Raw genomic sequence first — 13141 nt, 5'->3', positions numbered from 1 at the left:
CAACAAAGAAGACGAAGAAAAATAAGAAGAAGAAGAAGAAGACTTGTTGTGGACGTGGGTTATTGAATAAAATTATAAACAAAGGTATTGACCACCTCCCATTTGAAGCACACATTCCAGGTTACCAGTATTGTGGACCAGGCACCCGACTCGAAAAACGGTTGAAACGTGGTGATCCAGGCATCAATCCTCTAGATAAAGCGTGCAAAGAGCACGATATTGCGTACCAAGAAACTGATGCAAATCATCGACGTGAAGCCGATCGAGTATTAGCTTCTAAGGCTTGGGCTCGAGTCAAGTCACGGGACGCAAGCGTACGAGAAAGGCTTGCGGCGTTAGCCGTGGCTGGAATTATGAAAGGCAAGGCAAAGCTAGGAGCTGGAAAACAAAGAAGACAAAAAAGAAAAAACCATTTATTGTTAGCTATTCAGAAAGCTCGCTCTGCGCTCGCACGTCTAGGACCAGGTGTCGGCATCAAGCAGGCAGCTTCCGCAGCACTCAGAGCTGCACGCAAAGCTGTAGGAAACAACAACAAGAACAACAACAGTGTAGGAAAAAGAAGAAGAGTTATCCCATTACCACAAAAAAAGTTGGGGGGGATTATTCCACTTATTCCACTATTCGCAGGCCTATCAGCCTTAGGAAGCCTAGCGGGAGGAGCGGCAGGTGTAGTGAACGCTATAAACAAAGCCAAAAAAGCAAGAGAGCAACTGTCCGAGATGCAACGTCACAACCATGTCATGGAAGCAGTAGCTTTACGGGGCGGAAAAGGTCTCTATTTAGCTCCTTACAAAAAAGGATTGGGTCTATACCTCTGAAACTACCATACAAACCGCTCTCTAACATTGAATTACATCAGTATGCCTTACAGTTAGGAATTCCTTATTTTCGTGGTGTTTACATGAGAGACACGTTGCCTAAGTACGCACACAAAAACGAGAGTTGTATTGTAAATCTAGAACCCTCTTCCCTTTCAGGTTCACACTGGGTAGCAATATATAAAAGAGGGAAGCATGCACACTATTTTGACAGTTTTGGTGATTTGAGACCACCTTGTGAAGTATCACGCTATTTGCGTGGTTGTAACCGTATTCTATATAACTACGAACGATACCAATCTTTTGATAGCGTTATTTGTGAACATTTATGTCTACAGTTTCTACTAACTATAAATACTGCTGATAAGTGTTGACAACACATCATTCATCATGAAGAGTAGAAAGGAGTCGGTGTACACGTTGACTGGAAATGGGTCGGAATTGAGCATGGAACTATCTCCAGCGCTTGTTTTAGATGACTATTCGTACGAAGTAGGCATGAAGAGTTTGTATACCTCATACACGATTCCTAACATAACTAAAAATAATAATCTTCTGAGAATTAGGTATGTAGGTAAACATAAAGATATCAATCATGATATAAAGATACCACCAGGAATGTATGAAATTCAGGATCTTATAGATGTTTTAAATAGAAAGTTTGCACGAATAGGAGATACTCCTGATCAAACACATGAATACGAAAAGAATGGTACAAACAGACCCAACAGTAATTTTACTTTAACCTTTGACAAACATACGTTAAAATCAAAACTTTACAGCAAGTATACAATCGATTTCACCGTTGACGATTCTTTGGCACCTATTCTTGGTTTCGGGCGAACTATTTTGAAACCAAACACAACTAATATCTCACCTTCCCCTATCTGCATTTCGAACATTAACGTTATCCGTGTAGAGTGCAATATTGCAAGCGGTGCATTTTTAAACGGAAAACGTACACATTCCATTTACGATTTTTATCCTAACGTTGCTCCAGGGTATAAAATAGTTGAGCAACCCTTACCTATCATTTATTATCCTATTGCCTTACAAAGTGTAAACAACATCACTGTGACTCTCAAAGATCAAACTGAAAATAAGGTTGATTTACTTGACGAAAACCTTTCGGTTACGCTTCACATACGACCTATCGAATGAACACATGGGAATCGTCTACAGAAATACAAGCGATAGAAGTGGTAGTGGAGAACGTAAAGCTTCGAACCACATCTATCTAAAACCATTGACATTAAGCAACAAACGATATCTGGAATCTTTAGGATACAAAGTTCTTTACCCTTATAAAGATATAAAACTAAACAGACACACCTCGTTCTCACCTACAGTCAGCTAAGCCTTTATAGAGTAAACAACATATTCATCATGTCTCAAGCGCCAAAAGAAGAAAAACCGTTTTTCAATCATTCTACTTCGGGTACTGCAGGATACAATGATGAAATACGAATCCCCTATTACGCGAGCAAGGATACTATCTCTTGTAATCCTCACGTTATAAGTTCAGTTACAGGCGGGATCATAAAGTTATTACAAACGGACACACGTACACCCAATATGTACAACAGTTACAAACGAAAGTTTTAAGTTTTTGTGCTATCAGTCCTTATAAAGGTAAAACACACTCCGTGTTTTGCTCATAGTGAGCTAAACTTTTGTATGGTAAACAACACCTCCACCATGTTTCGTACGCTAAACATAGAAGAAAAACCTGTTTTCAATCGTTCTATTACTGCTGTTAAGGAGCGAACCTATCGCCCTTACGCAGGTACAACATTCGGATACAATGATGAAATACGAATCCCAGCACGCAAGCAAGAATACCATCTGTTGCCTTCAAAAAGTTCTCTTCACGTTATAGGTAAAGTTACAAACGGAGCAGGAGCTATATCCACTTCTGCTACCCTAGATAGCAATTTCGGTGCTTTTCTCTTCAGCGAATGTCGATATGAACTTAATGGTACAGAAATCGATCGAACAAGGAATTTGGGAATAGCAAGTACTATGAAGACTTTTGCATCAACGAAATCTACAACCAATCTCCAAAATACCGGTTGGTTCCCTGTCAGTCCAGGTTATGCCCTAGCTGACCCTACAACAGGTTACTTTCACATCGTTATGCCTCTTTCTAATATTTTAGGTTTTGCTGAAGATTATCAAAAGTGTATCACAGGTTGCTCCCACGAACTAGTATTAATTAGAAGTAGCAACGATAATTGCACCCTCAAATCTACAGAAGATAATGATAACTCTAATATAATTATTGAGGATATTTATTGGAAGGTGCCTTCACTCTCTCTCTCCCACCAAGAACAAGCACGCATGCTTAACATTGTAGAAAGAAATGAGAACTTGCAAATCGCATTTCGATCGTGGGAATTGTATGAACTTCCTTCTCTGCCTGCAACCAAACGAATGAATTGGACAATAAAAAGCATCTTCACAACTAGAAAAACCACGTTTTATTATCTTCGGATTTCAAACTGACAGAAAGAAAAAAAGCACTAATGCTTGTGTGTTTGATCATTGTAATATTTCTAAACTAAAAGTCTTTCTCAATGAGGAATATTATCCAAATGAAGACATACGTGTTAAAATAAGTGCTGGAGACTTTTCCGAACTGTATGATATGTATACAAAATTTCAAGCTGTTTATTACTCATTAGAGGAAAATGAAATCGTTGGACCTATGCTTGGTAGACTAGAGTTTAAAACATTGGCACCTTTGATTATTATCGATTGTTCTCACCAAAATGACTCTATTCGCTCATCTCCAGTCGACATTCGTGTAGAATTTGAAACCGACACCGACATTCCTGCGAATACATCTCTTTACGCACTTCTTCTTCATGACCGAATTGTGGCTTATAAACCACTTAGCGGAGAAGTTACCATAAAACAGATGTAGACTTGAGAAGAAACACTCGCCATGCTTGCATACTTCTCTGTTATTATGGAACATACTGTACTAGAACTTAAAAATAGGTATGACTGAAGAATAGGGTGGTGTCGTCATAAATCAACGCTTCCTTCACCGCGCTCGTGTCGCCATCTATAAAGTGTTTATTGATGGAGTTACTATAAAAGAGATGTGGGCTAAGAGGAAACCTTCACTCCATGTGCGTGTACTTCTCTTTCATCATGGAACAGTCTCCACTAGTTCTCATCGATCTGAAACCTTTGGAAAATGGGCGAGTTGAATGTGCTTTCTGTGAATACACCAAGGATGCTGACTTTAGTTGTGCAGCTTTAATTAAATTCGACAAACAAGATAAGTTAAAAAAATTTTTAAAAGACTTACAAAACAAATGTTTCGTTGTGGTGAACGGATTGGGTGAAGAGTTTAAAACTGTTTTTTCTAAACCTGTTGCTGATTTGTCAATGTACGGATGTTCGAAAGCAGCCTTGACAGCAGAAGAAACCAGTGATGATGAATACTTTCCGTGTGAACTACATCAAGAAGAAAAACAGAAATGTGCGTTATGGCATAATAAACACATGCATGATTGGCTCTCTAAAGAGAGTAATGTTATGCGTATGGTGAGTGCTTCTATAAACAAATATCGTCATAGTGGACTTAAATCATTCAACACTCTGGACTGGTGTTATATGCCCGATGAGATTCTGATTTCGCTTGCTGATCATCAACTTCCTTTTCTTTGGAACATACTGCCAGATGAATTCAAGGAAAAACATCCTGAATATGAATATTGTTATGAACATTACTTCAACAACGATCCAAACGCTACTACTCAAATAGATGGTACTCCCAGTATGAAGAAGGACTGTCGTATGTGTAAACAAAAAAAGGTGAAGGAGATGTATTATAATAGTTCTTGCTGTCCAAAGGAATAAATAATAAAAAAGATGGTGTAATTATGTTTATATATACACATTTTTTGTATATGTGTCTTGATTAAATAAATATCATATAACCTCTTTTGTGTATTATTTATTTCACCACCTTCCTTATTGTTAAAATAAAAACAAGCAATATATATAAATTTATTATTTTTTATTTTTACAAACTAGCTCTTTTACATTTAATTACATATATAATCACTTCATTTATACTTTAATAACAATCAAATAGGTACACAAATAATTTATTAGTTCCTGTACATACATTTTAATTAGTACATGAAACATCATACTTCTTATACTTCTTTACTATCACCATCAATGCGGTAATGACCCCACGCTAAAGTTGAAATACCATCTGATTGGATGTATCGTTTATCATCATCTGGTGTTAAAACTACTTTGTTTTGACACACAGTAAACACATGATGAAGATTTGATTGTATAGAATACTGATTTTTCATCATATGCTTATTTTCTCTGAAACACTCCTCATAATCATCTATTGTCAAATTCGCTGTAGATTTTACACCTTTGGCTTTTGTTACAGTTTTCTTTTCTGTTTTTATAGCATACATTTTTGCTCTAAGTCCAATAAATTTACAAAACAACACACCTGACAATTCATCCTTCATGTAGCCTATTTCACGTCTATTCATTCTAGGAATTCTGTAAGGATTATCCTCTGAATAGTCTCCTGTATCAAACCATTCAGCAATATCTTCCTTTATATCTGCGTAAACATCCTTAGTTTTTATATGATAAATAAGGCTATCTGTATCAGTATACACTAATGTAAGGTCCCCCTCCTTTGGATACTTTTGCTTCATGTACGCATAATGAAAATCAACTACCTTTGTTTTAGATAAGTCTAATATCGCCATTCCTACAAACATTGGTTTATCGCTCTTGACTATCACCCTTTCCATTTCAATAGCTGCACACGATTCATCAAAAATGACTCGTTTCTTAAAGGTAGGTTGCGCTATTAAACGCCCAGCACCAAAAGGTCCATCCCAACGTGTCGTCAATTTAACATCCCTAAACTTTCTCACATTCATTAGTGTGCGACCAAAAACGGAATTATTCATTAACTTGAAAAAGTTTTTATCAAGATCGTTTGTGCTTTGCTTACGTTTTTCTGTATTCAATTCAATGTAAGGTTTCATCCAAGGAGCTTGATTAAATTGTAGTATTCTGTAAATTTTTAAACATTGCAAACCATACTTTAAACATTGTTTCAAGTTTCGATAATGCAACACATACCGATGTTTATTATGTAGTGTTGTCATAAGTTTAGGAAGAGCCTTTTGTGCAGGAGATTTCCTCATTTCAGGACAAAGTGGAAAATCGTTATGCCAATCATGTATTTCTTTAGGATATGATAAATCCACTTCTAAAATATAACCTATTTCAGATTCATCATCTACATTTAGCACATCAAATTCATCTACATTTTCTACCCAAGAAAAATTGCCTACTGGGAGATACTGCATCATAGCCCACCCATATAGGTTATTTACATCCAAGTACAGTAAGTAAGAGTCGAGTATTTCTGGGTTGTAATCGCTCATGTATTTATTGTTAGCTTCAACATACCTATGAGCACAATATACTACTCCTCCTCGAATACCTCTTTCTACAAATTGCATCATATCCACATCGGTGATGAGTTCTATGTGAACTTTTGTTGTCTTTAGAAGCGAACTCCAAGCTAAACCAGGAGCAGTAAAATAATGAGCAGGATCCAACCCATAAGTCTCTCTGCACACCTTTCTAAAATTTTCAAAAATATCTGCTAAAAGTAGCACATCAGTTTTCAAATACAAATCTGAATAGTCACCCAAAGTAACACAATTAAAAGTTTTCCATACACGTTGTGCTCGTTCATATTCTATCTCAGAAATAGAACTACCAGTAAGCAAACTACCAAACATATCTTTTGGTGGTAAACTTCTTTCATCTAATACGCTTATTTCCTTTACATATTCGTAAGGAAAAACACCTTTTTGACACATCAATTCGAAATGAACAGCATCTGGAAAATATTTCCGCGTGATATGTTTAGCATCATTGTTCATGTACAAAGCACATTTCTCTGATGAACTGCCTAAGAAGTTGAATGAATCAAGAAATCGTAATTGCAACGACCTGAAAGCTTTACTATCAACAACAGGAACAACTTTAGTAAACGACTTATAGCGTTCTGTATTAGTAGGTATTAATGTCACCCTTCCTGGATTAAATACCTCACTCGCATTATCATCATTCTCCTCTACCTCTACAATCTTCTCACACAATTGTTTGATAATAAAATGACTATCGTATCCACTCAAATTATGAAAAAAACTGGTATGTAATTCGGTAAGGTGTACTGTAGATTACAACACTGGTGACTAGCACCACGAAATTTTCCAGTTAAGTGGTCATGATCTTTAACTTTAACATCTGTTGCGACAAACTCTTTTTCGCAAATATGACAAGTAATTGCTCCTAAATATTCTTCTTCCTGATCTCTATTAAGTTCCTCTTTCGGAACTACTTGAGCATAATAATGTGCTATATCTTGAACAATACTAGATAATTCTCTAACAAACCATTCGCAACAATCGTCTCCGCGATATAAATTAAATCTACTGTATGTTTCATTGTAAGAACAATGCAAATAGTAAGCGATACTGTGCGCTCTGTGATAATTCAAGGGAGCTGTATAGGAAGTTTCATTGTTTGGCATAGCCGTGTCAATCGGGTTCAAAACGCATTCGATGTCAGCATAAATAGTAAAAGGAACTATTTCTTTATGTTTATAATGAATGAACTTGATTATTTTTTCATTCTCTTTCGGCATTTCTAACTTTACAGGATTAAATTGACTACACGTAACCATGTGGTTATCTAGTCTGAGTTGTGTACCAAAGTATGATAAACAGCGTTCACACACATAGATCTTATGATTATGTTTGTTAACTGTTGAAGACACTAACCGAGATAGAGATTTGATCCACGAAAAATGGTATACAACGTTATCTTGTTCCGTTTGGAGCAGCAATAGGTTTACATGCTTCCTTGCAGAACCCTCTAATTTCTTTGTAATGTAAATAGGTACAATTGTAAACGGTTGATTGCTATCTTGCCCTGCATACATCCACTTTCCATTTTCATACATTACTCCATACACATTTACTGATATATCGTTTTGGTTTTCAAATTTAGACAACTTTTGTATTTCCATAGGAAATGAAATTCCTTCTAAGTTTAAAACACTTCTATAGTCTGGATATGATGATCGACGCTCGGTATGCGTTCTTGCTGGGTTAAGAGCAGCTACAATTGACCATGCAAAACAGTCGTCATCGTTGCATTGTACATTAACAACAGCTTTCTTATCCCGTATGGCTTTAGGTAATTTCAAATGGTGACCCGCATGAAATCCTACATATGAATTTATGTTTATTCGCAGTTCCAACAGCGACTTAAGAGCCCACCCAGAATCTCTCTCTGGATAGCGACTCAATTTGGTTAAGGTCTCTTGCACAACATTTTCTTCATACCACTCTCGTAAATCTGTTGCAATAGTAATAATATGATTTTTGGTGTTGGTGTGAAGTTTAGTTGTCTGATCCGAACTAGGCAATATGTGTTCAGATATCAATGATGTGTTTACTTTAAGCGCACTGCTTTCTAACGCTTTTTGCACATACTTTTTAAACCATATGTAACACCTTTCCAAAAACAATTTAGGATCCTTCAACTCACAACTATTTCTAATTGACCCAGTAAACATACGCGTCCTGTAACTAGTTTCTAGTAATGTCCAAGCCATACAACATTTTTCTACTCTTACAGTTACTTTGCTTAAACAATTGTTTTGTATACAATTCTTTAGACTGTCAACTAGATTTACCCAATATGTATTCAATTCATTTGTATTTTCAATTAACGTGGGTTCATAGATTGAAAGATGAGTTGATGGAATAACGTCTACAGACACATTCAACCCTCTGTCCAAACCACATTGTTCTAACATACTCTCTACGGAGGTGTATGTGTCACTTAAAAATTCTTCAAATTTATGATTGTTTGTTACATTATCCAAAGAAAAGGAAAGTTCTTCCGATAACCTCAAACGTTTTGGTTCCATCATTGTTTACCTAATTTCTCTATGTTTTAATAAAAAACAACAATAACAGTTATGTACATCCGCATGAATCCACCATTGCGAAAGGAATGTATAATGCTACTAGAACAAGGAATTAGTTTCAAATCACACTTGTTCTCAAGACTTCATAACAAATGCTAATGATATACCTTACTGTACATATCAATCAACATTAATACATTTGACATAATTTCTTTACTTTAAATAGACAGTAATGACAGTTGCTGTACACAGTATGTACATCCGTATTGTAGTTCAATAACTGTTTTTGAATCCACGAATACGGGGAATGTATAACGTCACAAGAACAGTGAATTAGTTCGGAATCACACTCATCTTGAAGACTGCATAACAAATGCTGTTGATATATCTTACTGTACATATCAGTAAACACTATCACATTCGATTCAAACCTTAGAGTTTTGTAGTTATAACCAGAAATTATTAAAAAATGAGCATTTTTATCCAACCCTGGAGTCTGTAATATCACACGTAACACACACTCATCAACATTTTTCCTGTGCTCTTGATAGTATTCTTTCGAAGAATCTGATGTGTATACAGTAAACGTTAAGGGTGTAATATTGTTTAACCAACAGTCTTCTTCTACTTCTTCTGCCTTACAACCCTCAAGACATGAAGAAACTATAACTAACTGTTCGATTCCTTCTCTCTGTCTTACACTTATATGCTTATATTTCATATTTTAGGCACACATATAAACAAAAAACAGCTTAGGCACACATATAAACACAGCTAAAAACTATGGTAGATAAAACATAGGTAGGGAAGATTCTAGCGCCTTCTCCTCCTCAGCAGACTACCCTTCCCCCTATACATGCATGAACAATGTTAAAGCAAACACTTTAAACTTTCTATTTAACAAAATCTACCTCGTTACGTGAATTTATTTTGCCTTTATATATGAGCTTCAATCCTCTTTGATTTAATTCCTCCACGTCGTTATCGGTTAGTTCTTGGTACTGAGCTGGTAAAAATACTGATGTTGCCACCTCTTCGTCACCAGATTTTTCTAAAATATCTGCAACAATTCGCCTCCCGTACCGAGTTTTAACAGCTCGGTACGAGAGCACATTGTAAACTCCATTGACCGCTAATTGATCTAGCGGTCTATACTCGCTTCCTCTTGATTTAGATAAAGTAGAAAGTTTCTTCAACAAGTCCATAACTTGATGGCAAACAGTTAAATCACACTCTGAAACCAAAAAAAAAGAAATCCTAATATTATCCTCTCTATTCAATCAAGTTATAACTTATTACATTGCGTTACAAAGAAACAGAGAGAAAAAAACTTACCAAAAGATTAGGTGTGAATCAAATCTCTGGTCAATCCCGAACAGCGCGAGCAGCAATCAAGGATATATGTAATAGATCACTGATGTACACAAGCAAGGTCGCAGAACCAGCGAATACGTTTCCACAAACGAATGTTGGCTATATATATACTAAACTCATCGCAGCAGGAGAGCGCACGTGCAAGCCAACTCAGCGGGAGGGTGCACGTGCATGCATGTTTAAAAATAGAAGATAAAGGATGCTGGCTCAGCGGGAGAGCGCACGTGCAAACCAACTCAGTGGGAGAGCGCACCTGCCACACACACACACACAAAAGAACAAAGGAAGCGGGGGAAACGAGGCTGACTCAGCTGGGGGAGCGAGGGGGATGAACGAGACTGACTCAGCGGGGGAGCGAGGGGAGGGGAGCGAGGCTGACTCAGCGGGAGGGGAGCGCGCACCTGCCACACACACACACACAGCTGCACAAAGGGGGGAAACGTAACCCCCCTCCGCCAAGGGGGTGGAGGCCACACCCCGCCCCCACCACCCTGCACGCGCGCGCGCGCACGCACGCTCACCTCCCCCCACAGAGACAGACCAACACACCCACCCTCCCCCACCTCCACCAATCAGAGCAAAGCCCCGCCCCCACCCACCAATCAGTGCAAAGCCCCGCCACCCACCCACCAATCAGAGCACAGGCCACGCCCACACCCCCACCCCCCAACCAATCAGAGCACAGACCACGCCCCCCGCCCACCCCCCACTCCACCCCCCACCCCAAAGTGGATCAGAACCGGCGTCACACCACTACTGACCAAGCAACAATCACGCCAGTGGCGGCATTCCTCTTCGCCAAAGCCGCGGAAATTCAAGCAAACACAGTCTGCCGGTAAAGTCATGACAACTGTGTTTTGGGATCTAAAAGGGGTATTGTTGGTCGACTTTATGCCCGCTGGGACCACAATTAACGTTGATAGGTACTGTGAGACCCTGAAAAAACTCAGACAGGTAATTCAGAATCGGAGAAGAGAAATGTTGAGCAAGGGCGTAAACATTCTCCATGACAACACTCGCCTGCACATAATCCGGCAAACTGTTGCTCTCCTGCAACAGTCTCAGTGGAACATCATCACCTACACACCCTCTAGTCCTGACTTGGCGCCCAGTGACTATTACTTATTCCCTAAGTTGAGAGAACATTTGGCTGGAAAGCGATTCAGCACCGACGACGGGGTGAAAGATGAGGTTCACAACTTCCTGAACAGCCTGGCGGCAAGCTGGTATGACATGGGCATACAAAAACTGTAACAGCGTCTACAAAAATGCATCAACCAAAATGGTAATTATGTAGAAAAATAGCTAAATGTTGAAGCTGCAAAATGATGTAAACCATTGTAGAAAGAAACAGGTTTATGTATTTATTAAAAAAATGGAGACCTTATTTTTGGGAATACCTTCGTATGACATAAAACACATTGATATTTACAGAACGTCCTAGGATCCAGGTCACAGATGACTGCAGTGTGTTTGTACAGTTTTGAACAGAGTTTTAAGATAATGCAAAAAAACTTGAAGTTGGGGAATACTGTGAGGTTCTGATTTGCTACTGTGGAGATAAGAAACATATGTTAAAATGTTCAAATATTCGTAGTTGAATCGTCGATGCAGGGTAACAACGTATCCAACTTGATGATCTGTAAAGTGCCCATGTTAATACAATTTTCAGTTAAAACGATTAGTTGAGGAGTTGGAGGAACACCCTTCGTTGTTTTGTAACATCTGCTTGATTGTTGAAACTGTTGTTGTTGAATAACGGTCTGGCCTTGGTTGTATTGCACAGTATCATAAAAGGTGGATGTCTGAGGAAGAAGAAGAAAGAAAGAAATGAGAACCAATGTGTGTGTTCGGGTTTAATTATTGGAAAGGGGTTTGATAGTACTTACTCCCTTTTTCCTCGCTCTCGTTAACCTGCTGCCAGAAAAGTAGGAGATGCACTGCTCGTCTGTGTCTGTGTGAAGCTTATTGCTGGCTTTGAGTCTGGTGGGGAGAGGGCGGTGACTTGCTTTGGATTGGCTGTGGTGTGGAGGGGAAGTGAGAGACTGGGGGAGTGATCCGTTGCTGCGTTGTTCTACCTAGATATGTCTTGAGAATAAGGGGGTGGATGGCCTCGTAAAGAATGTGTGTTTTCTCGATGGATTCATTCAGATTGTGATTAAAATTGACTCGTTGATCCAACGATATATAAAACATTTCCACGATATTCATTTCCATTCCTTTGTTTACATGGCCTGTCTGCTTCCTCCAGCAAGTCAGTCTTTGTTCCACATCAGACATTAAGAGATTTACGTCTTTGCCTGAGGTCCTAAATCAACTTTAAGACATCACATTGTGACAAGAAGATCATAACCTTAAATTTTATTATTACATATAGCTTAATGTTATGATTATTCCTAAAGCATTGTCTTTGTCTGGTATACATATGTTTTAGTTACCACATATTTTGTTTAATTTTTATTTGGCTGAAGATGGCCACTAAGTGGATGAAACTAGTCCCAAGATTTATGTAATATCATTTACTTGATATATTGTATTGAAAAGGTCGACCCTCTTGTCAGTTTATTCTTATAGTTGCAATATGAAACAAAAAAATGAAATGTATAGCTTATAATTAAGGGAATAGAGATGTGTAACTTTTAGCCTTGTAGCCTCGTATAGCAACAGTCAGGTTTTGAGACAATAAGTGTTTTATAATATATACCATAGTACTCCTGTATTGCGCAAGACATGTAGAATAAGCCCTTTTGACCAATCATATCTCCTGTTTCTCCTTATTTTTTTCTGATTTTCATATCAAAATCTCCTGATTTTTTGTTTTGTAAAGTTGGCAGGTATGATAATGCAATGCCATTCATCAGTAATCCATGCTTCCTAGTCTGGCACCACTCCAAACACAGCCGTTTGTGTTGTGGTGTTAATGGCAACC

The 13141-nt window shown here is 38.0% G+C and overlaps 1 protein-coding gene across 1 annotated transcript in view; it reads left to right on the top strand.

Annotated features, from left to right (window-relative positions):
• Etf-QO (electron transfer flavoprotein-ubiquinone oxidoreductase) overlaps positions 1 to 13141 on the top strand; it is a 134109-nt gene that overhangs the window by 49339 nt on the left and 71629 nt on the right. The gene's annotated exons all lie outside the window — the stretch shown is intronic.

Source organism: Anabrus simplex, chromosome 3 (assembly GCF_040414725.1).
Source record: "Anabrus simplex isolate iqAnaSimp1 chromosome 3, ASM4041472v1, whole genome shotgun sequence".
NCBI classification, from domain to species: domain Eukaryota; kingdom Metazoa; phylum Arthropoda; class Insecta; order Orthoptera; family Tettigoniidae; genus Anabrus; species Anabrus simplex.
This window is presented reverse-complemented; position numbering and strand designations above follow the sequence as displayed.